The sequence below is a fragment of the Amblyomma mixtum genome, chromosome 3, assembly GCF_055824585.1.
Source record: "Amblyomma mixtum isolate Tamu chromosome 3, ASM5582458v1, whole genome shotgun sequence".
Taxonomy (NCBI): Eukaryota; Metazoa; Arthropoda; class Arachnida; order Ixodida; family Ixodidae; genus Amblyomma; species Amblyomma mixtum.
The window spans coordinates 380,548,568-380,573,844 of NC_143014.1; the positions used below are offsets into that span (position 1 = coordinate 380,548,568).

General features: G+C 47.8%; 1 protein-coding gene and 1 pseudogene across 1 annotated transcript in view; one reads left to right on the forward strand and one right to left on the reverse strand.

The window, feature by feature from the left end:
* Positions 1 to 25,277, reverse strand: part of LOC149356976 (uncharacterized) — a 592,868-nt gene that overhangs the window by 437,271 nt on the left and 130,320 nt on the right. The window lies entirely within an intron of this gene.
* LOC149356987 (DDB1- and CUL4-associated factor 12 homolog pseudogene) lies at positions 10,292 to 24,668 on the forward strand (annotated as a pseudogene).

The window sequence follows — 25,277 nt, forward strand, 5'->3', positions numbered from 1 at the left end:
TGACATCAGCACGGAGACGAGGCCAGTAGTGATTCTCTTGGATTCGGGCTAGCGTACGGGCTATGCCCAAATGTCCAGAAGTGGGTTCGTCATGGGAAGCTTGGAGGATTTCATTGCGCAGGCTAGCCGGTACGACAATTAGGTATTGCGTATTGTTTGGAGCGAAATTTTTCTTGACCAGAAGACCATTGCGGATGCATAAAGATGGCAACACGCGCCTGAAAGCGCGCGGGGCGGACGTGTTGCTGCCGTTGAGAAATTCCATTACATCTCGAAGTTCGAGGTCGGCGAATTGTTGGTCAGCTAGGCAGGAGGCGCTGAGAGCACTCAGTAAGATGTCGTCATCATTACAGGCGTCGGTAGAAGGATCTAGTGGGGCGCGGGACAGACAATCGGCGTCAGAGTGCTTGCGCCCGGATTTGTACACGACAGTCATGTCGTATTCCTGGAGCCGCAGACTCCATCGGACGAGTCGAGCGGACGGGTCTTTGAGGCTTGCGAGCCAGCATAACACATGATGATCGGTCACCACCTTAAAATTTTTGCCGTAAAGGTACGGTCGGAATTTCGAAGTGGCCCATACAATGGCAAGGCATTCTTTCTCGGTAGCGGAATAGTTTGATTCGGCTGGTGACAAAAACCGACTTGCGTAAGCGATGACCCGTTCTTGACCTGCTTGGATCTGGACCAGGACAGCACCTAAGCCGATGTTGCTGGCATCAGTATGGAGCTCCGTGTCGCCGTTTACGTCGAAGTGAGCCAGAACGGGAGGCGCCTGCAGGAGGCTCTGAAGGCTGCGGAATGCATTTTCTTGCGCTGCTTCCCATCTGAAAGGTGTGTCCGACCTTGTTAGGCGCGTCAGCGGCTCGGCAATGCGAGCAAAATCTTTCACGAAGCGACGGTAATACGCGCACAATCCAAGAAAACGGCGGACAGCTTTCAGGTCTTGCGGCGGCGGAAAATGGGCAATAGCTGTTGGTTTTTCAGGATCAGGCTGAACACCGGCTTGATTCACAACGTGCCCTAAGAACTTCAGCTCTGTATACGCAAAGTGGCATTATTCATTTTTGAGCGTGAGTCCAGAAGACCTTATTGCTTGTAGGACCAATTCGAGGCGGTGAAGATGCTCCTGGAAAGTCGGGGCGAACACGACAACATCGTCAAGATAGACGAGACACGTCTGCCATTTTAAATCGGCAAGGACGGTATCCATGAGGCGTTGGAAAGTTGCCGGTGCAGAGCACAGTCCAAAGGGCATGGCCGTAAATTCATACAGGCCATCTGGAGTAATAAAAGCTGTTTTTTCACGGTCCCACTCATCGACCTCAATTTGCCAGTAACCTGACTTGAGGTCCATCGAAGAAAAGTATTTCGCGCTACAGAGGCGATCCAGAGCGTCGTCGATCCGGGGAAGAGGATAGACATCCTTTTTGGTGATTTTGTTTAAGCGACGGTAGTCTACACAGAACCGTAATGTTCCGTCTTTCTTCTTCACAAGGACGACTGGCGCTGCCCAGGGACTCCGGGAAGGACGAATTACTTCGTCACGGAGCATTTCCTTGACTTGGCGGCCAATAGTGTCGCGTTCAGCGGGAGACACTCGGTAGGGGGACTGTCGGAGAGGGTGCACGTTATCGTCCGTAATAATGCGATGCTTCGCTAGGTGAGTTCGTCCAACATGCGATGATACCGAGAAGGTGTCGCCGTAGCGCAGAAGATCTTTAACTTGTTGCTGCGTCGAGGAGAGTGCTGGATTGACGTCGAACGTGAAACCAGTGACTGGGCTCTGCTGTTGCGACAACGACATTGTGGAAATACTTGGTGTGCTGCTGACATGGGCGATGGCATCAACGTGAGCCACAACGGTTCCCACGTTCAGATGTTGGTGTGCACCACCGAAATTGGTTATCAGCACTTCTGTTTCTCCGTCGACGAGATTAACGACTCCTCTGGCGACAGCAAGGCTCCTGGCAAAAAGCAAGATCTGGTTGCCTTCCGCGACGCCTTCGAAATTCCGCACATTCTTGGCGCCGACAGAAACCATGATACACGAACGAGGTGGGATGGTGACGTAGTCATCCAGGATGCAAAGTGCGGTCGGATGGTCTGGATCTCTGTGTATTGCGCTCTCTGTGGAGAAACAGACGGCCTTTGACTGCAGGTCGATGACCGCTCCATTCTCGGTCAAGAAATCCATCCCGAGAATGACGTCACGTGAACAATGTTCGAGTATAACGAACGTTGCCAGGTAGGTTGCGCCTTGAACTGCTACTCTTGATGTGCAAGTCTCGGTCGGTGTAACTAAGTGACCCCCGGCTGTACGGATCTGTGGGCCCATCCACGGAGTGGTGACCTTTTTCAGAGTTGCGGCGAAATTTCCACTGAGGATAGAGAAATCCGCCCCTGTGTCGACGAGTGCAGTGACGTCTGTGCCGTCGAGGGAAATGCTCAGGTTTGCTGTCGTAGACGTTGTGTGAGATGTACGGCGCGGTGTTTGGTCACGGCTGCGGTGCGGCGCGGGTTCACTTCGATTCGTCAGGTGGCATTAACGTTGAGTCGGCGTATCACGGTGTTGGGCGGCAGTCGGTCGTGGCATCGGGTGGCCACCTAGTTGCGGCGTAGGAGGGTCTGTTACATTTCGTCGGTGAGCAACCTCCCCCTCAAAGGTTGCTGCTTTTAGTTTTCCTGGCGGGGGCTGGGCGACCTTCCCCGCGGAAAGTCACCGTAAGACTGACGAGGAGAAGAGAAACGACAAGGGGATGGCGACCTGCGTGTCCCGCCGGTAGATTCGGCCAGATAGTCGTTGATTTCCCTGGGTCGCTGCCCAGGCTGCGGACGGGGTGCATCGGCAGGGAACCCCTGCAGGCCCATCTGACGATACCGGCAATTGCGGTACAGGTGTCCCGGCTCACCGCAGTGATAGCAGAGTGGACGGTAGTTGGGAGTGCGCCAGATGTCACTTTTACGGGGGGAATACGCTAGAGCAGGACGAGCAGGTGGTGGCGGCCGAAAAGAGGCCGGAATTTCCTGAAGGCGACTCGCCGACGGCGGTGGTGCGCGACGAGCAACAGCGGCGTATGTCGTTAGCGGTGGGACTGTAGACGGCTGAAACGGAGCTGGGGTTGTAAGCGCCTGTTGCACCTCTTCCCGAATAACCTCGGAGAGGGTAGAAACCGTTGGCGCAGGCGGCGTAGCCGGGAACAGCTTCTGGAGCTCCTCGCGAACGACAGCGCGCACGGTTTCGCGGAGCACGTCAGTAGTATTGATTGCAGTGGCTGCAGCGGTCATGGCGGCGAAAGGCTGACGCTCGTATTGCCGCAACCGCATATCGAGTGTCTTTTCCATGGTGGTGGCCTCCGACAGAAATTCTGCTACAGTAGTACTCAGAAGTACTTGTATTTGGGCGTGTTGGTTCATAACTTTTCAGGAGGACACAGGGGCGCAGTAAAAGACACGAACAGAGAAGTAGACAGGGACGAGCGCTTAGTAGAAGTGGTTTTTTCTGCTCCGCGAAAGTTGTCCGGTCTATGTGCACGGATAAGAAGAAAAGAAAAACGGCAAGAATGTGGCGTAAAACACCGTAACCCCCACGTAACCTGCAAGAAAGGAGTTGTATATGAGTTCCCGCTCACTTGCGGGAAGGTTTACGTTGGGCAAACTGGACGTTGCCTCAACCAGCGCCTTCTGGAGCACAATAACTCATTAAAGAAGACAGGCTCCCATCTCCCGGAACATTGCCAAGAATGCACTAAGAAGACTAAAGTCGCCTGTTTTCCCCGCTTATCGGACTGCAAAGTATTGTTGAGAAGCCGCGATCAGATTGAACGGGAACGGATAACTGCATCAGTGATTCATCTGTGATACTTCGCCGATCTGAAATGGTTTTCTTAGATAGATTTCTGTAATCTCCTGCCTTCGGAATTCTTTTGGTGTTCTCTGGAGCTCACGTGCTTGTGATTCGCTTAGTGGCGCTTGGGTAAAGCGAAGGTATATTAACGGTCTACGTCGAATAAAGCCTGTTGATAGTAAGCGCTCGTCCCTGTCTACTTCTCTGTCCGTGTCTTTTATTGCGCCCCTGTGTCCTCCTGAAAAGTTCTGCTACAGTGCTCGGTGGATTGCGCACCAGTCCGGCGAAGATTTGCTCTTTTACACCTCGCATAAGGTACGGAAGTTTCTTCTGCTCGGTCATATCCGGGTCAGATCGGCGAAATAACTTCGCCATCTCCTCGAAGTACACAAGCACGCCTTCATTTGGGAGCTGAATTCGAGACTGAAGGAGCAGATCGGCCCGTTTTCTTCGAAGCACCATGGTGAAATCTTTCAGGAACTGCTCTTTAAATACATTCCACGTTGTTACGGACGGCTAACGGTTCTCAAACCACGTACGAGCTGCGCCCTCCAGCGAAAAGAATACGTGTTGAAGCTTGGAGTCATCTGCCCACCTGTTGTATCGGGCCACGCGGTCAGATTTCTCCAGCCAGTCTTCCGGGTCTTCGCCTGGAGAGCCTTGGAAGATCGGTGGCTCCCGAGGCTGCTGCAGCACAACGGAAGGTGCACTAATCGTCGTCTGCATGCCTATTTCGGGCTGGACGGTCGTCGACGATGGCGCTGGACGAACCGATTGGGTCGAACGAGACTCCAGGAGCCCAAACTCGGGTTGAAGGCCTTGGAGCCGGCGGCTGCCGTGGTGTACAGGCGTCACCTCGATGGCAGATGCCCCTCGAGGACTTGAATCCCTGCTTGCTGGAGGAGTCCGAAGCATGGAATGCGTTACCCCGCACCTCCACCAGATGTCACGCGTGGTCCAGTACGGTTGGGTACGTCAAAGTAGGCGACTGCAGTGGACGTCGGTACCAGCCCTAAAGCTGATGATGATGATGATGATGTCCTCGCTGAGCGTTCGCTTGCCCCACACTTCGGCTTCTTTCTTTACTCAAGGCGAGCTCGCGCGCAGTCCGCGCGGTCGTGTTTTCATGAGAGCGATGACGACGAATGGCGGTGTCAATATTCCTCTGTTTGGTTTCAAAACCCATTGATGAGAAGCTAGTTCAGCAAGTACTTTATACGCACGGGATAAGAAGGGTCCTGCGATTACATGCATGCTGTCTTGTTTTCATGCCGATTTCCTGCCACTGACTGTGTTCGGAGCAATAATGCGCTGTTGCATGCTTGAGCTGAGGATCATAAGTGTGCCTCTTTTCCGTTTAATACACAGTGGGTAGAGTGCACATGTGTTGTCCTTCTTGTGTCGTTGTCGTTGCGCGGCCGTTCTTTTCAACAGTGTTACCTTTCATTACGGCATGCTTTAGTGCTGAAAAATGTAATAAAAACGCATTCAAGCAAGAACACCTACATCCTTTATAAGTAGCAAAAATGTGTACTCTATCAAGCAGATTGAGGCAATGGCGTTAAGAAAGCCGAATGCCGTGAAAAGGTAAAGGGCAGCAAGTTTTTAACGTAATGACCCTTTAACGTCGCAAAGCGACTCAGGGTATGAGGGACGCCGTAGTGAACAGCTCCGGAAATGTCGACCACCTGGGGTTCTTTAACGTGCACTGGCAACGCACAGCACACGGGGCTCTAGAATTTCGCCTCCATCGAAATTCAGCCGCCGCGGCCGGAATCAAACCCGCGTCTTTCGGGTCAGCAGCCGAGCGCCGTAACTACTGAGCCACCGCGACGGGGCTAAACGGCCGCAAGGTTCATTCGCTTGGTGTCATCCGCCTTTAAAGAGAGTTCCGAGAGCGGGAGATTTTCGTTCACATGCTTTGCAGCACACAGTTGACGCGCAATGTGCATATATATAACTTCCTACATTTACTCACAAATGATGCAAAACGCCCGATTCTTTTGGAGCTTTTGTTGTTGTTGTGACTGAGAGAAGAATGAAAAGGATATTGCGCGGGCCTGCCAACCGGCTCCAGCCGAGCCACCACCGCTGCCACGTGCAGATAGAGGAGAGTTAAAAGATAAGAGCGAAAGAAAAGAAAAGACGCGCGTCGCAACAACAACCGCGTCCGCCGGAGCGGACGCTGGCTGAAAAAACAGATAAGCGGCCATAGCCGCGATTCCTCACCTATTGAGGCGAAAGCCTTTAATGCCTCGTACTGTCGTTAGCAGACGCGTCGGCAGGAGTGTCACGCGTCGGCAGCACTGATCTCTACTATCTCCACTAGGGGAGCTGGATGCCGCATCGGGCGCCCGAAAGTGAAGCCACCAGAAGTAAGCGGCCTTGTCCCGGAAGTCAGCCTTTGGCAGTGCATGAAATCGGACCTCAGCACGGTTTTTCAGTTCCAGTTTTGTTTTCCTACTTAGGATTTCGTCTTTTCGTCTTCTCGTCATTTTACATGACAATGCCTACCTGTTGCGCCGTCAACTGAGCGAGGAGACCAGCGAAGTCTTCGGGAAAGACGTTTCAAAAATAAGGGTCCATTGCATCGCAATGGGACGACACTAGCAGACGACAGGACGTCGCGACACGCAGCAAGTATGGAGCCTCGTCTAGTCGGCTCGGTGTAGTCTCGTTTGCGTAGCTGTGATGCTCGTTGCGTTACTGTGATGCTTGTTCCCACGCTCAATCCCAAGTTATGCTATCAAGGGGGGATAAATATAAGAAAGAATAGGTGGAAACAATCACCAGGCACCCGACTTTACAGCGACCATTTCACCGAATTATATTTAGACCGAAACGGAGCGAGGGCTAGGCTACTATCTTGTGAGGTGTCGACGGTGTTCGGTTGGTTCACATGAGCGCCTCCAAAAGGTATGGTACTGCTTTTTCGACGGAGCGTGTCATGTACTGTTTCGTATTGGAGCAAGTTAAGCCTGAACGGGCTTTAATTCGTGGTGCTTGGTGCAGTTGGCTTCTAACAGCGCTTCTCACGCGCACTGCAGCATTCGTCTTTCTTGTCAGTCGTTCCTCTCGCGCTGTGCCTTTTCTTTGCTGCGCGAAAATTCGGTTTTAAGATGACCTAGCCTCATCGTCATTCCACTAGTTCTCCTTTACGCTCGGAAGACAAGAACCAGGTAAGAACATAGTGTTTAATGCACGTACTCCTTTGCCGCGGCAGGGTGAGACCTGCATGCCTGTTTTCTTCTGTTTCTCTGAAATTACAGGGTTCTGCACACAATGCTCCCATTTCTCGCGTTCAGCTTGCTTGTTACTTTCATATAACAGCAGACATTACACGAGAACAACGCAACGCAAAAAACTGAGAGCGAAAGTCGCGACTTTTTGCATTGAAATACACAGCAGACACCCGACTTCCGGGACAAGCCGTCCAACTTTCGGTGGCTTCGCTCGCCATAGCTCGCGCTCGTCTCGGAAAGCGGGAATGCGGCATCCAGCCACCTAGTGGAGATCAGTGGTCGGCAGCCGTGTCGACAGACGCGTCGGCAGATTCGTCCGCCTTTCGGCTTCACTGCTTAAAAGGCTCAAGGTTCCAGCATGAATAAAGGCGCATCTAGTTAATGCATGGGCTTCATAAATAAAATAAAAGGAGTAAAGTCAAGAAAACGAAAATAAAAATAAGAAAATAAACAAAAATAGAAACAAAATAAAAATAAGTTGTGAAAATAAGAAACAATAAAATTAAGAAAAGGAGCAAAAAATAAATAAAGAACAAAATATGAAAAATAAAAAAGTAAATAAAAACAAACACTGGCCAGGAAACGCTTTCGCCTTGCAGCACTTTAGAAAGCCAAAGTGCCCCCTGAATTTTTTTGGAGCTTTTGCCATGCATCAACGCACAAAGGTGGCTTCGCGGTGCACGAGAGCGCGAGTGACTCCTTGTCGTATGCAGCTCCTTGCATTAAGTGTCTTAAACCCATACCTGACATCAGGTTCGAAAGCAGAAGTTTAAAACCGAAACTCCGGAAGCGTTTACTCAGTTTACTCGTGAACATGTTCACAATCGTCTGATATTGAAAGAAATGACCACAGTCAGTATGCTAAAGATTACAAAATGGGTTTAAAACATTGAAAACAAGTGTAAGAGTGATATATAGTTATTTTATCTGCAAAAGTTCAAACTTCACCCATCCTTGACTGCGAGAAAAAACTGTGCTGGCCACATTATTGTGTTGTAAGAAGGCTTCCAAGATGGCAACTATACTACTCCGTTTCATACTGGTATCAGCGTTACTAGAACTGGTATAGCGCCTAGTTACTGGCATTCCTCCATGCATACTGGTTTCATACATAGCAGTCTTTTTTTTTATTCGAGCTGTTTGCCATCAGGCATAATGAAAAAGGAAAGAAAGTTATAAAAAGGAGTGCAAACAAGCCTCGCTTAAAAAGCGGCACAAGTTCGTGATATAGCGATTATCTAGAGCCCACTTGGTATAGTCGTCTGCAACGTCCCATCGCAGGCCAACCTTTCTTAGTAAACGTCGTCTCACGGAAGCTGTAGCCGGGCAAGTCCACAGCAAGTGTTTTCATCACACTGGTCGGGCGCAGCACCACAATGGGGACACTTGTCTGTCACTTCGTAACGTTTGTCACGCCACCGATGAAGCACACAAGGAGTCAGAGCCGCTCCTGCCCGAATCCGGCGCACAGATACCTCCTCCTCCCGAGTGAGACTCCGGGGGAGAGGGTACGAACACGGAGGAATTAGAGCGCGTGTTCGCTGACGCAAAGACTGTTTCTCGGAAACATGGGACAGGAACGGATCTGAGGGAAGAGGGGAAGGTGGCGGGATATCGGATGTGTCAAGGTATGTCATTGCATCCACATGAATATTATGCGGATCCTGGGCATGCCCGCGAATCCAGTGTATACGCACAGGACAGGGGTTTAAATAAATAAATATACAGAGAATTCCGTTTTTATGTGCGGGAATTTAAAAAATTCCTGTGAGCAAACTACTGGCCTAATCGAGAGCAAACTTCGCTCACGGGGTAGCATATTATGGTCTACGTTATTTGAGATGTAATTAAACGTCGGTACTTGCCTGCATTTCCTGAAATTAAGAAGAAACTGCTGTCAACTGCGAGTAAAGCTGTCGCAGACGAGAGCCGAGCAGCTGGTTTGACAGGGCGCGCCATCTGCCGGAAGGCGACATTCGACGAGCAGACGAGCCAGGACGTCGTTTGCCTCGTCTTCCGGCAGATGGCGCGCCCTGTCAAACCAGCTGCTCGGCTCGTCTGCGACAGCTTTACTCGCAGTTGACAGCAGTTTCTTCTTAATTTCAGGAAATGCAGGCAAGTACCGACGTATAATTACATCTCAAATAACGTAGACCATAATATGCTACCCCGTGAGTGAAGTTTGCTCTCGATTAGGCCAGTAGTTTGCTCACAGGAATTTTTTAAATTCCCGCACATAAAAACGGAATTCTCCGTACATAGCAGTCAACGCTGCCAAATGTACGAAAGTAGTCCGCTGCAAAAAACAAGCGAAATGTATCCGTCCGCCTCGCGTCGTGGCTGAGTGGTACGAAGCGCGCGCCTGTCTGTTGATTTTATAAGAGGCCAAGGTTCGACTCCCGGCTTGGCTGGTTTTTTTATTTATTTATTTTTCTTAAAAGATCCATTAGGTAGAAACTCGAAACTGTCAAACTCTAATACCTACTTTGAAAAACACAGCGTTGTTTACTTGTTTCGAAGGGAAAAGGCAGTGTAGGGCACGGCATACATACGATGTGACTTGAGTCGGATGGCGTTGAGTGCAAAGCTGTCATATTTAACACTGCGAGAACTAGACATTGTCACCTTGCTAGGTCGTTTTTGCGGTGATATTATTCCAGTAGAGAGACCTTCTTTCTTGAACCTCGCAACTGTCCGAGGGCTCACCCCGATCATCTCGCCCACAGTTTCGAGAACTTCACGCACAGTGTTCTCCGGGAAGCGCTTCCTTACGCTAGACTAAACGTTGACAATCACCTGCTTGCAGTGTTTCTAAATTTTGGGAGACTTCAGCTTGGAGAATAGGCGAGCAGGAGATGTTTTTGAAGCCGCAGTGGGCGAAGAAAACAAGCGAGTAGGAGATAGCGGTACCATTTTCGCAGACTCAGAAACCGAAAGACGAAAGCAGACGACACCAGCGGCTGGCCTAGCTGCGAAAACCTGATACAGGAGGAGCCGGAAAAAACCAGGAAACTAAGGCACTCTGTTTTGAAGAACATAAAAGAAAAAGCAATCTTTTTGCAAAATAAAACACTTTTATTATTATACTACCATATTGACAAACATTTACTATAATTTTAAGTTCATTACTCTTGTCACTTTCGACGCACTTCATTACGATGCGGACGAGTAGCGCGAACAGGCGCCTGCTAGCTCAGCTTTACCGCCCTGCACGCATACGCTAAGATCGTTTCCGCGCAGTTGTGTACGCTGGAAAAAAAACCGTCCAGGTGTCAACGGCGGCGAAAGCAAAGGCGATGGCTCACGTAAGAAAACTGAACGTTAGTGGGTCCCGCTCAGACGAAGACAGGACTGATGCAATCACTGTATCCTACAAGTTTGCTTGGCCTGGTGAGTCGACATCCAGTAGCGAACCAGTGACGCCGCGGTTCTTCAGCGACCCGTTGCGCCTTGCGCATCTGGAATCGCTTATCCGAGGTGACTTGTATTGCTCTAGAAGGACGTCACGCAATTTCAGCGACTACGCGCAGTGTCGTGAGCTCGGACTTCAGTACCGACAACGTCTCGGCGTGGACGAGACCTACGGCACTCGACACCTGCTCCAGAATGGCCTGTTCCACGAGCGCGAGATTAGCCTGGGCCGCATCAACAAGATATTCTGCTCGGCCTGGCTCTCGGAGCGCCAGATAGTGTTCGGCACCAAGTGCAACAAGCTCATGGTGCTGGACACGGAGAACGGCAAGCCCCGCCAGATCCCGAGCCTGCAGAGCTCGCGCGCGAGCCCGCCACCCGAGAACCACTGCGGGATCCACGCGCTGCAGATGAACCCGTCGCGAACTCTGCTCGCCACGGGGGCGCACCACACGAACGATACAGCCGTGTACAGGCTGCCGACGTTGGACCCCGTGTGTGTCGGTGAACAGGCTCACACGGACTGGATCTTCGACCTGGCATGGCTCGACGACGAGTTTTACGTGACTGGCTCGCGGGACGCCACGCTCGCCCTATGGAGAGTGCAGGAGACTAGTGGCTTCTCCTGGCCCGAGTCCGCGCTGACGCCGAGGCAGATGCGACCGCTGGCCGTGCGTGTCTGCAATGACGCCGACGTGGTGCGCGCCCTGGTCTTCAGCCGTCAGCACAGCGAGATCGTCGCACTGTCGCTAAACGCGTACATCCACCAGTGGGATGCGTGCACGCTGCGCTGGAAGGCATCCCACATGATTCCCTATTGCCAGGAGAACGTCTGCCTGGTGCAGCAGCCCGAGCGGAGCGTTTACGCCGTTGGTTGCAGGTCGCACGTGACGTTCCTGGACTCGCGGACACTGCAGCAGACGCACAAGGTGCCTTCCAAGTGCATCGGCTGTGGAATCCGCTCGCTGAGCTTCATGGACGATCTGCTGACCATCGGGACGGGCATTGGCGTGATACTGTTCTTCGACCTGCGCGCCTCCAAGTACCTGGAGGACGCCGACCGTTCGCGTTACAGCATGCTCAAGGCCAACAGGGGCTGGGTCCACGCGGACGAAGTGTTCCACGAGGTTTTCTGGAACACCGAGTACAACCCGGCCATCTACACGCACTGCTATGACCCGTCGGGACTGCGGCTCTTTGCGGCAGGCGGGCCACTGTCTGCTAGCCTCCAGGGCAACTATGCCGGTTTGTGGTACTGACGAGGGAGCACCCATAGCCTTTTGTGACAATGCCATAACCCTAGGGGCAAGCCGCACATTGCGGTTGCAGTCAGATGCGTGCATTTTCAGCTGACTGCGCCACTGTAGCTTTTTCATCGAACGTTGAAGACTACCACATCATTGACTGCGCTCCTGAGCCTCTGGGAGAACTGGTACTTCATGTTTGTCCGTCTTTCCCATAGTAGAACTGCCCGACCATGGTAGACAAAAGCTGCAGTTGACAGGACCATACATGCTTGCTTGGTGGCCCTTAACCATGGAGAAAGTTGTTATAGGGGACCCTGTGTCCTGTTAAATGTTAAAAACGTACTCAATAGCACTGCACTCAATCAAGCTAAGTGTTCTCACCTCAAGTCTATAGTACACGTGCATCTGCTTACGCTCTTATATGTGCCACACATCGTCATGAGTGTCGTTCTACATCAAAAGGTTTCGAACATTCGTTAACAGTGCTTTATGCTGAATGGCACTGGACGTTCATCTTACGAGTGTAACATCTATTAAGCATACTTGAGGTGAAAAGTGTACTGGGGACCCTCAAGGAGAGTTTTTTTTGTCATGTGCACAATGACAAACAGGTTGGCAATTACAATGCCTTGCCATCAGTGTTCACAGCATCAAACTCGTCGTATCAAATTAATGGACTGCGAGGCTCTCGAAAGGCTACACAATGAAAGACTGGACTCAACCTCAAGCTAATGTTTTGTGGCAATGCCCTTCAAAGCCAGTGAGTCTTGCAATGTTTGACCTTAGTGTTATGGCTGCTAATTAAGTGAAGTGAGTGCTCTAAATGCATGTGTGGCAGCTCTCCTGTTCAGAGTGCAGGTGGACTGTTTTGTTTGTGAAGATAAAAGCTTGGCCATCAGCAGTGTTTGAGCATTCAGAATGTCTTGCTTTTTTTATGCATAAATCTGTTCTAAGCATCCAGCTCAAGTGTAGAAAAAATTCCACCAATTGTGTGTTCACCCATTCACCACCCAGACATCTTCGCACAGCTGAAACTGTCTTCCCTGAGGTAGTGCATGAACTTTTCACCTTGGACTCCCTTGACACAGGCTTTTGTATTTAGCAAAGACGTGAAGGTTCAGCTAATCTGTCCAGACACTCTTTACGTACTCTTGTGCAGCCGTCAGTAGCACTGCCCTCAAGGTATTCACCAGATTTTTAATATAAATGAACAAGTATGAAAAAAACACCGCATTATAGTGGACACTATATTATGGTGCTTTCTGCCTCAGGCTACCTCTTGGCACTCTGCTGTGGCTGCTAATAGGGTATCTCAATGCATGTGCACCTCATGGCTGCTTAAGGTGGTAACTTCAATTGCTTGATCCAAAAATTGGAGGAGACTTAACCTTCCTCTTAGGAGAGGCCTCTCATATCTCCATGGAACCAGGCTTTTAGGGCATTGAGGAAAATGAAATGAAAATTGGTTTTAAGGAAACAAGGTTCTCTCATATCTGGGTGGACACCCAAACTGGTGCCCCCAAGGGAATGAAAAGTGAAAATTGGTTTTAAGGAAATGGCTGTCTCTCTGGATGTACACAGGAACTGGCTGTTAGGGCCTTAAGGAAAATGAAATAAAAATTGGTTTTAAGGTAAGGAGGTAGGCCTGTCTCTTCTATCTGGGTGGTGCACACCCGAAAGGAATGGACACCACAGTACATGTCCATAAAGCACCCTTCTAAGACAACACTGTATTCACTAGACGGGCCTTTGTTCATTCCAAACCATTGAGCTGGTGTGGCTAGGAGTGGTTAGCATGGTCGTCTCCCACTCTGGAGGTTTTGGTTCCATTCCCTAACTCAACCAATTTCCTACTCGGTTTTATTTATTAATCGGATTTTTGGTCACACCATTAAAAAATTGGAAATTGGTTCTGAGTAAAGGAAGGGGCATAGTAACTCACTTCTGGGTGGAAACCTCAACCAGGCCCTGAGAGTAAGAATGAGGAGGAAGAGAAAGAGGCCTCATATTGGAGTGGGGGGTGGGGGGAATAACTTCAATCATCTGGGGACTCGTAAAAAGATACTGAGGTCAAATAGAAGTTAGCCTGTATTGACCAGGTACCACTTCTGATCACAAAATGACCGCGCTTGGTGAAAAGGCAGGTCTTATAAGCTAGAAAAGACCACAAAATGAAGTACAGGTGTCATCATCCCCTGTCAATTTCACAAGTGAAATGCGTGCATCGCCATTAGGTTTTTGGGTACCGGAGGTTGCACTACACAGCCATTCACTTCAAAGCATTGGCAACCCATCCTTTCTGGTGTGGATGCGAGAATATTTTTAAATCCACTTTTCTGGGTGATAATTGAGCCTTTTTCTAAAGGACAAGCTTCAGCATAGCCACACAGACCCAGAGAGTGTTTTTACCGAGAGCAGTAATTTAATGGAGTTGTCTTCAATGTGCCGCTAATGTATGCCGACATTGTACAGCACATGGGTGCCCTATGTGTTTCGCCTCCATCGAACAGCGGTCAGGATTGAATCCGGGTCCTTTTATGGCTCAGTAGCCTAGCACGTCCTAACCACTGAGCCACCGCGACAGGTATGTTGTCAGCGGGGGCATTTTTGCGCCCTCTATACTGCACGGAGAGTTTCTAAACTTTTGTCTGAACTAAAACTTCCATACTGGTAGTAGTATTATACGGCGTCTTGGCCCGCATACCCAAAAATGCTGCCACCTGTAGCAATAACTTCAGGGACACAATTTCAATTTAAGAGTATGACATGACACTGTTAGAGGGTCCCTATTGTCACTTGGGCATCCCCTGGCACACCCTTTCGCAGGCATCAACACGCTTGTTGCCATCACATACTGCTTTATTAGATATCATCCATATTAATTGGAATGCTAATTCAGGGTCCTAACTAAGTGTTCTTGTAATGTAATTCGCCTACTTTGCAGTGTGAAGTGCTCGTACAAGGCCTCCATTTATCCCACTGAAAGAATGTTCCTCAGTGATGTAGAGGTAGCATGCCCAGTTCCCTACCCAAAGGACAGCGGTTCTATTTCATTTCATTTATTTTCCTTAAAGGCCTGGTGAGGGGCATTACATAAGGGGTGGGTACAATATTCATGGTGGTAAGTGTTAACACGATGACAAATGAGCATTAAGATTGTCAGCGAAGGTCGCGGAGCACATGATGGCTGCAATGTCTCTGGGAAGGTCATTCCAGTCCACAATGGTACGGGGGAAAAATGAGGCTGCAAAAGTAACCGTGCAGACACGTGGTCGAGAAACTTGGAAAGGATGACAAGTGCGATGAGATATGCAGGTTGGCGGGACGATGTAGGGCGCGCAGGAAAGTGGACTGTGGTAAAATTTGTAGAATGAGCAAAGGCTGGCGATGCGTCGACGAACTGAGAGGAGTGATAACCCTGATTTATCTTTCAACCCTGAAACACTGATGTCGTAGGAATATGAAGAATGAATGAATCTGGCTGCTCTGTTTTGTACTGCTTCAAGTGCATTGATAACATAAGCATGATGCGGGCTCCAAATAGGTGAGGCAAATTCTCATTTTGATCTGACAAGTGTTTTGTATGCTAGTAATTTTACATGATCGGGGCATGGCAGAGATGACGTTGTAAAAAAACTAGTGTTCTATTAGCAGATGAGATATTATTAGTGATGTGTGCGTTCCAGGACAAGTCGTTACACAAGGTGACACCTAAATACTTATATGTTAGACAAGACTGTACAAAGACGTTACTGATTGCGTATGGGAAATCAAGCGGATTATGGCGGCGGTGAAAAGACATGCATTTACATTTATGTGGGTTAAGTTTCATTAACCAAACGTCACACCATTCTTGAGTGCGGTTAAGGTCGTACTGGAGAGAATTTTGGTCATTAATGGTAGTAACTGAGCAGTAAATGACGCAGTCATCTGCAAACGTGAATTTTAGAATTGATGTTGTCTGGTAAGTCATTAATATAAATTAAAAACAGAATTGGGCCGAGTACAGAGCCTTGAGGGACACCAGATGTTACAGGAATGGAGTTAGAATTGTGATCGTTAATATTGACAAACTGCTTGCGATTAGTAAGGAATTCTTGTATCCATTTTAAAATACCATTAGGTAAGCTCAAGTGTGACAGTTTTAGTAGTAATCGTTTGTGTGGTACCTTGTCGAACGCTTTTGCATAATCTAGGAAGATGGCATCGGTCTGCTGGTTAGTGTCAAGATTAGAATGCAAATCATGAAGAAAAATAGCGAGCTGTGTTTCACATGAGTGACCTTTTCTAAAACCGTGTTGTGACGGATGAAAAAAGTTGTTAGAGTGGAGGAAGCTCATGATGTTTGTGTAAATGATGTGTTCCATGAGTTTGCAGGGTATGCTTGTAAGAGAAATGGGTCGGTAATTAAGAGGTGAATCTTTCTTGCCTGATTTGAAGACTGGAACGACCTTGCCACTATTCCAGTCATCTGGCATTCATCCTGATGATAGTGACTGTGAGAAAAGTAAGCATAAAAATTCAGCAGAAATATCCCTGGCGTTCTTCAGGAGCTTGGAGTTAATATGTTCAATACCAGATGAAGATGAAAGTTTCTTAGTTTCTATTAATGACGAAATACCTGATGACAAGAAAATGACTGGTGGCATAGCACAACCTGTTTGGGAATGTAGCATCGAAAAAGGCATTTCAGTCTCGTTAGTAAATACAGATACGAAGGCAGCATTGAAGATCGTGGCGGCTTCAGTGAAGACTGCACCCGACTCATCTGAGAGCATTACCTCTGTTGCATGATGTGGCTTTATGACTTACCAAAATTTTCTCGGGATACTTTCTAACAGATTGGGTAGGTCTGAGTGGAAAAACGTATGTTTAGCGTAACGAATGGCGGAGAGATACGATTTTGCCCATGTGCAATTCGTACCGCGAAACCTGGCTGAACGGTAAAGGCGCTTCTTCTTGTTTTCTAAACGCTTAAGTGTTTTAGTAAACCACGGCTTATGGGAATTCTCCTGAAAACTTAAAAGGGGAATGAACTGATTGGTTAGAATTTCTAGTTTATTTTTGAATAACGACCAGTTTTCTTGTATAGACTGAGAATGAAAACGTGACGCAAAAAGTGGAAAAAACGCAGAGTTCATTATTAATCATGTCATAATTTCCTTTGTCATAAAGGCAAATAGGTTTATTAAGTTTTCGTCGGCGCATTGGTTTGAGGACAATGTTAGCATGAATAACTTTGTGGTCGCTAATTTCAGGCAGGTAAGTAATGGGCTGAACACTGTCTGGGTGATTTGTTAATAAGAGATCTAGGATATTTGTGCAATTATCAGTTACGCGGGTAGGTTCTAGTATAACTTGAGTGAGGTTCATGTTATTGCAGAAATCTAAGAATCCCTTTGCTGCGCTATTATTAGCTATGGGTGCGGTATGGTTTTGCCAATCAATATTCGGAAAATTAATATCGCCAAAGAGGAAGACGTGCAAATGCCATTTGATCTTGGATAGCCTGGACTTGATGTGACGTGCTCGAAATTCCATTCTGCTGCAAACCTGGTGAATGCTTCGCTGGAGAACTGTGGGCCATTATCTGTGACCAGAACTCTTGGGATGCCATGTCTTGCAAAATGGGCTCTCAGTTTCCTGACGACATGAGCAGAAGTTAGGGAATCGAGTTGGTCGACCTCCCAGAAGTTACTCTAATAGTCCACTGTCACCAACAAGTGTTTTCCTCTGTACTCCAGAATGTCACATCCAACACGCTCCCAAGGAAAACTTGGCTCTGGGTGGGGCTTCAGTGTCTCCCTCTGTTGCGCTGGTGCATACTTCTGGCATACATCGCATGCTGAAATGTGGTCCCTTATCTCAGTGTTCATGCCTGGCCAAAAGATGCTGTCACGTGCACGCCGCAGAGTGCTCTCGATGCCCATGTGTGAAGCATGCAGCTTCTCTTTCATCTCACGACGTAGTGTTCTTGGAATGACCAGTCTTTGTCCCTTGAATATTATGCCATCTTCCACAACGAGCTCGTCTCGAAACTGAAAGTACATTCGGATTTCTGCTGGCACATTGTGTTTCTCTTGTGGCCATCCAGACAGGATCAACGTCTTTAGCTTCTGGAGGTTGTCGTCTTCTATGGTGGCGTGTCGTATCTTCTCTGCGGTCTCTTTCCGGACAGGAAGGTGGTTGACCACGTTGATGTCTTCGAGCTGTTGTTCACTATGACGGTCATATGGGAAAAAAGCACGCGACATCGTGTCAGCCAGAAGAAGCTCCTTCCCAGGGCTATACTGTATGTCAGTGTTGTATCGTTGAGTCTGCAGAATCATTCCTTGAAGCCTTCTTGGCACATGGTCTAATCGCTTCTTGATGATTGCTTGCAGTGGCTTGTGATCTGTGACAACAGTAGTCAGTCTGCCAAATGTGTATTGGTGAAACTTGTTGAGTGCAAAAACTATGGCCAGCATTTCCTTCTCTGTTTGCGCATACCGCACTTCAGTGGGTGTGAGAGCTCTGCTTGCGAATGATATTGGCTTACCGTCTTGAAGAAGTGCAGCTCCAAGTCCATGTTCACTGGCATCGCACTGCAACACTCATGGTTTTTGTGAGTCATAGTAGGCCAGTACTGGTGCCTTCACTACCAAGTCTTTTGTCTGTTGAAACGCTTTGGCGTCTCTACTAGTCCATGTCCACGGAGCTTCCTTGACCACCAACTTTCTGAGTGGTTGTGTGACATGGGAGATCTTTGGGAGAAAACGTGCCAGGTAGTTGACCATTCCACAGAAGCGTTGGACACCATGAATGTCAGTCGGTGGTGGCATCTCTTGAATGGCTCTGACCTTTTCAGGGTCGACACGTAGTCCTTCTCTTGTCAGAACGTGGCCTAGAGACGTCATGCTTGAGCAATGAAGTTCAGTTTTCTCTTGGTTGAGGCGCACGCCCATCTGCTGACATCTCCGTAGTAGGTTCTCAAGTTTCTTGTCATGGTCACGGCGAGCTTCCTGGTCAGTCCCTTCTACTCCAAACACCAAAATGTCATTTGCAACGCACAGTACACCGTCTAGCCCATCAAGTGCTGACTGTATACTTTTCTTTGGAAAATTTCGCTGCTGACAGCAAGGCCAAAAGGAAGGCGCAGCCAGCGGTAACGTCCCATTGGTGTCTGAAATGTGGTAAGGAGACTGGACTCTTCGTCAAGAATGCACTGCCAGTAGCCATCACGCAGGTCTAGCTTTGAGAAGATCATTGCCTTTGCAACTTCCGGTAGGATGTCGTCGAGAATTGGCAGGGGGTGTCTCTCACGCTCCAATGCCTCGTTGAGTGCTTGCGGGTCAATGCAGATTCTCATTTCCCCATTCTTCTTCGTAGCAACAACCATGCGGCTGACCCATGGCATTGGCTCTGTGACACCCTTCACCACACCTCGCTGTTCCAGGCTTCTTGTTGCTTCAAGCTGTGGCTTCATGCCGACAGGCACACGGCAATTCGTTACTGTTTTTGGTTTCGAGGCAGGTTTAGTCACAAGGTGAACACGTCCGGGTAGGCAGCCCAAGGTTGGGTCAAACACATCTGGGTACTTCAAAATATGGCCCATCATGCCTTCGGCACTTGACTCCCTGACGCTGGCAACAAGGTTATAGTCCACCTTAATGAGACCCATCAGTTCAGCTGTACAGCCCCCTATGAGTGGTGTGAGATCATCACGAGTTACAATGAAGTCAACGGTGTGCTTGTGTCCATCAGCTGTTGTTGCATTCACTCTAGCCTTGCCAAATGGAACAACTGTGGAACCATTCCACATACGCAGGGTTGTGGTCGTCGGCTCGACCTGTTCTGTCGTCACAAACTTCTTTGGGATCACATTCACGGCACCACCGCTGTCAAATTGGAATTTCACCCTTCTTCCGTTGACATGCAGGGCTGTGAACAGTGAATCTTTCTTGCCGTCTTGCACCATGAGTACTTCGTCAGTGCTGTCCTCATGCTCGATGCTGGCGACAGTCTTGCTGCTTGTACACACTGCAGCAAAATGGTTTTGCTTCTTGCACTTGTTGCATATTTGATTCCATGCTGGACAGGCGTTTCTTGCACGATCATGGTTGCCTCCGCAGTACTTGCAGCTCTGTACTGTTTTCTTCGAGGTTTTGTGCTTTGCCTTTGCCGCATCGCTGAATGCGTGACGGTTGCGATTGCCTCTCAACGCGTGAACATCTTCAGACACTGTTGAGCCCTCCTTGAACGCTTTCACCTGCAGCTTTGTAGATTCATGCACCAGACATACTCTCACGACCTTTTCGAGCGTCGGTTCTTCGAGCTTCAAAATATCTGCACACGCTCGTTCGTCGTTCATTCCGCACACAATCTCGTCTCGTATCATCTTTTCCTTTTCGGCACCGAAGTTGCAGTCTCGAGTCTTCAGTTTGAGTTCGGTCAAGAAGGCATCGAACCTTTCATCTGGCAGTTGCATTCGAGTGCGGAAGATGTAGCGGGAGTAGACCTCGTTTTGCTTCGGCAGAAAATGTGTGTCGAACAGCGCCAACACTTGGTTGTAGTCAGATTCCGGATGCGGGTTTGCTGGCGTTGGGTCCCCAAAATTAAACGTGTTATAGATGTCGGGAAGGCTTGGTCCTCCGACCGTGAGAAGTAACGCAACTTGCCTTTCCGATGACGCGCCAGCAACGTCTGTGGCAGTCATGTAGAGGCTGAAGGCTTGTTTGAAGGTGCGCCATTGTTCGGCAGCGTTGCTGTCATTTTCAAATCTTGGTGGCGGCGTTATCCTTTCCATGTCTGCTGCGTTGGTCGCCTTCTAGTTGAAGTGCACGTTGGCTTCGACTTCTGACACCATGTTTCAAATGACAGTCTTGCAAGAACGAATAACTTGTTTATTGACAGAGTTACTCAATCGACTGCCGTGCCACCCGCACGGGCGCCATGCTTGATGAGCCAAGAGCCGGGGAGAGAACTGCCTCAAGAGCTTGCACTGGTGGGAAACGTAGAGGGAACGATGCCGCCACGGTATGGTGTCACCATCTCGTGGCGCATATTGTAACAATTACGACATGAGCGATTTTCTGCGTCATCGATCGTTGCCTCCAAGAGGTCAATCCTGGAGGCCATTGCAGCATTTTCAGCTTTAATCATGTTCAATTCGCTCTGCAACGTCGAAAAGGCTAGTATATGGCCCTCCAGATCGGCTATGCATTTAGTCAGACCAGCTATAGAATTCTCAGTTGAAATGATCTGGTTCTTAACGTCCAGTACTTTAGAAATTAGTTTAGTCTGACCGGCGGATAGGTTTGTTAATTCAGCAAGCACTGCTTCGGTAGTGCTAGGACCTGGATTAGATTCAATGTTGCCTGCTAAAAGTAGTAAGGCACGTACAACATTACTACACTCAACACTAGTCCACTAGATTCCACTAGACCACCTTTTTTCTTTTCAACAAAACTGCTTTTCTACACCACTGCCCCCTCGAGCAGTGAGGATTTTCAGGTTACGACGACACCGACACTGAGTTTTATCGCCGTTCCATGAGACTACATCCTAGGAGCAAAATGTTGTAGTTGTCACCACCTTGAGCTCACACGAGGTGCACGTGTATTGAGGCACCCAAGCTGCCAGATCTCTCACCCTCCTACATTGCACCTTTTCTTCTTGGCATTCTATGCAACAGCACTTCACCTGTCATTTACCTTTCACCACGCTTCATGCTCCATGATCCTGCAACGCTCTTTTGCTATTGCACTGCGTGAACAGTTTAGAATACCACAAAGCTGGGAGATGTCCTGTTAACATCTATCACTATAAAAGGAAAGAGTACAGGCAAGGAGAAGAAGGAAGAGACTTTATTGTCTTCTAAAGGTAGCTAGCTGGTCTGCCATTGAAGAGTGGGGCCTCCAGTCCAGTGCTCCAGTAGCCTATGCCACTCGAACTGGTCAGCATGGCAGAGGCAAGAAATGAAAAAGAGTTCCAGCAATACAAACAACAGCTGGCAGATAGCAAAACAATGTTGCTTGAACCAAACCTCAGAGGAGGAGACATCACGCAATCTCGTGCAGGACTTTGCCACACTGCATTTCTGTTTCAGTTTTTTCATCGTGAGATGTTGCCCTAATCCACTACCATAAGTGATCATTTTGAAGTGCTTATTTTTCTCCTTCATCTCATTCATGCTGTGGCAGTGCAATTTTTAGCTGCACTGGGCCAAACTGTTCAACTCCAGAACGACGACAGGCTGGTGACACAGTTTGCAGTCAGGTTGCCGAATCTTTCTGCTCCAGAATGCATTTCCATTTGAGCTGGCATGCCGTGAGCAACAGAAGTGAGTAGAGGCATAGAGGAAGAGATTTCGTGCTTTTAAGTTTTTTTTTCCCCTTGACCTTTTGTTTAAAGTTTGTACTTTTTGACATTATGTTATTGTATATATCTTTCTTCCACCACTACGCTGAGATGCTAATAATGGGGTTGCAGTATCAACAAGTAAAAATACGAGGAGGAGAAGGCAAGTGTGTTACAATGCAGCATGCACAGCACCCCCTAAGCGGTCGCTGCAAGTACACTGAGTGAGAACAGATGGAGAGCAGGGCAATAGAGGAGGAATCAAGAGGGCTGCATTGTTTCACTATTACCACCTCCTGTTGAACAGCGTGTTGAAGTAATCCAGGTGCAGTTGGTGAGTTACAAATTGCATAATTGAATAGTGATAAGACTGAACTTTATGGAGAGGCTAATACAGCTTCCTAGGTTCATCCTTTCCAATCCTTATTAGGCTTCAAACTGCAGACTCTTCTAAAAAATTTTCAGCTAAAAAATTTGGGATGAGAAAACTCGAGGAGCAGGCCTTAAATGCATTCTGCATTCAAACAATTGTGTGCTGACACAAGGTTTTTGGATTATTTATTTATTTATTTATTTACAGAATACCTGCGTCGCCTCGAAGGCATTACCGCAGGGGAGACAGTTTCAAAACAACGCATTCATTTTCACACAAAAAGCAACAAGAACATTAAGCGAAGTTAACATCAAAGTAAAACAAAACAATAAGTGAACATTATTAAAGGTAACAGAAATCTTGAACAATGCCTGTTTCTTTACCTTGAAAGAGGCCTACGGGCCAAATAATCATGAAATTGAGCTCAAAACAGCAGTGTGCAGTGCAAATAAATAATTGAAAATGATTTTGCACTGGTAGCTTCAATGTTGGTCAGCACCAGCTCTGGAGTGCACCTTGAAGTCACTCAATTTGTGTGAAAGTGCAGAGCGGCTGCTCAGACAACATTCAGAGTCACATTAAAATATGTTCCACTCAACACCTCCAACTGAAACCTGCTACAAAGAATCTCCTTATACCCCTGAAACAAATCATATCGTTTTTTTTTGTTTGAAATTTTGTGTCTGTACTCTTTTAAAGGTTTTTCAGACACATTGCGGATCTTGTGTGTAATCTTGGAGAGACAAGGTGTTATTGTATTCACATTTCGCTGTGTTTGCAGTGCAAGTGACGTTCTCCCAGAACGGCAGTGTGTGAAGCCTTGGTGAGCAAAGCTTCCACTCTCCAAATGCACCCCTCCACCCCCCCCCACCCCCACCCCCCACGTTCACTGCCTATAAGCGCCACCATCTCTCCCCTCTGCCCCCCACCCACCTCGGATGGCCAAGTCAAATTCAAAGATGAAATATGAATGTAAAAGTGACGAAATTCACAATCACTACTGCTAACACACATTTGTTGCATCACATCGTAAGATGGCCCATTAGTTTTCTTGTTTGTTTTTTCCAACACCACATTTGTTGCATTACAAACCAGCCACACTCTTGTTGCATTGCATATAGCAGGCTTTTTGACATGCGTCTTTTTTGCTCATGCTACTGATCTGTCTTGTTTGAAGCCTAGCTCGGCTTGACCAACAAAAAATGTAAAGTTTGATGCCAAAATTTTTCAGATCAATGTTGGGCAGTTTTTTTCTGTTTCCACAGCTTTTGACCTTTTTATTTACAACATATCCTGTAGCGCCAAAGCATTACAGCAGCGGTGTGGGTTAAAAATTAACTGTACAAACAAGCAAACAATCAAACAAAAACTGAAGACATGGCGACTATGAAACAAAGCATTCGAAAGTTCAGAGTATGTTATACAAAGCATAAGAATGGCACAGTGCAAGAATGACTTTAATTACTAATTATTGAAAACAAAAGTTGTACTCTGTACAGCTGTCATCGGTGATATTTACAGGCATGAAAATTCATAAGTGTCTCAATTTAATAAAATTATTCTTAATAGTGAAATCTTTGCTTGAACACCATGGCCAAGTAAAAAGCCTGTTGTCATGGCAATCATACCTTATCTATAGATAACTTGACAATTCCATAACTTGTCCCGACTCTGTGCAATGCTCTATGGTCAATGTTCCAGAGAACAGCGAACTTTGCAATAATAATGGTAAGGAAAGGCACAGTAACTATCTCAGTTAGGGTGGACTGCTAAGCCACGCCACGACAGAAATACTGAAAAAGGGAGAGAGAAATATGCGCTGCAACAGTGGAAGGCTTCGGATTAACTTCGACCATCTGGGGTTCCTTAATATGCACTGTTTAGTTCCCCGACCTCATGCTTGGCAACTGAGCACCATAGCCACTGAGAATTCATGAATTTTGTGAGCAAAATTTTTTTAAAATTTCATTACTAGTAATGGTGATCTAAATAGCATTGACTTCTTTTTATGCCAACTGGTAGTAAGCAGTGCAAGCTAATTTCTTTGTAATGCGCAGAAATCGAGAACTGACGTGGTTTCAGTGCTCACTGTTTTGTAATGCCTGTGCAATGTATAGTTTCATCATCTTGTGTGTGTCTTTGGCTCGCGAGGCTCTTCAAGGTTGTGAGAAAGTGGACAGTTGTCAAGAAATACACGACTTTCATTTGCAGCCTTATTTGGTGTTTCACTGTGGCAGATGCAAACGTAATCACATGGCTGGCAATGTCCATTGCTTTGCATGTGGTGTCTACCCGAGTTGGCATCGAGACGAAAACAACACCCGTTTCATGACGGAAAAAAAAATTCGCTGTGGCTTAGCATGGTTAAGTCCGGCAATTGCGAAAGCAATATCCATACCTATGCCATGGTTCAGCTGGTAGTGTAGCTGGTGGTGGTGCTTGTGGTTAGACTTGTGGTGATGCATCGGTTGTACAATCCAATGCAATCCAATCCAATGTAATCTAATTAATCCAATCCAGTCCAATCTAATCCAATTTAATGCAATCAAGGTCAAATGAAGGTCAATGGTGGTCGCCGCGGCATGGCAAAGGCGTGAAAGTGCAAGTAGTATTGCTTTCGCTATAAAAAGTGGTACTCAAAAATGGCGCACTGGTGGCACCAGATTTAGTGCTTCTGTATGTGTCTTAATAGCACCAAGTCTGAGCAAAGCAGAAATTTGGGTGAGTTGATACATGTTCATTTTGCCATCTTTGGTGCACTGTGAGCAAAAAATCATCAAGTCTGAGTGTGCTGTTTCTTGTTTTTTTTTAAACTCTGT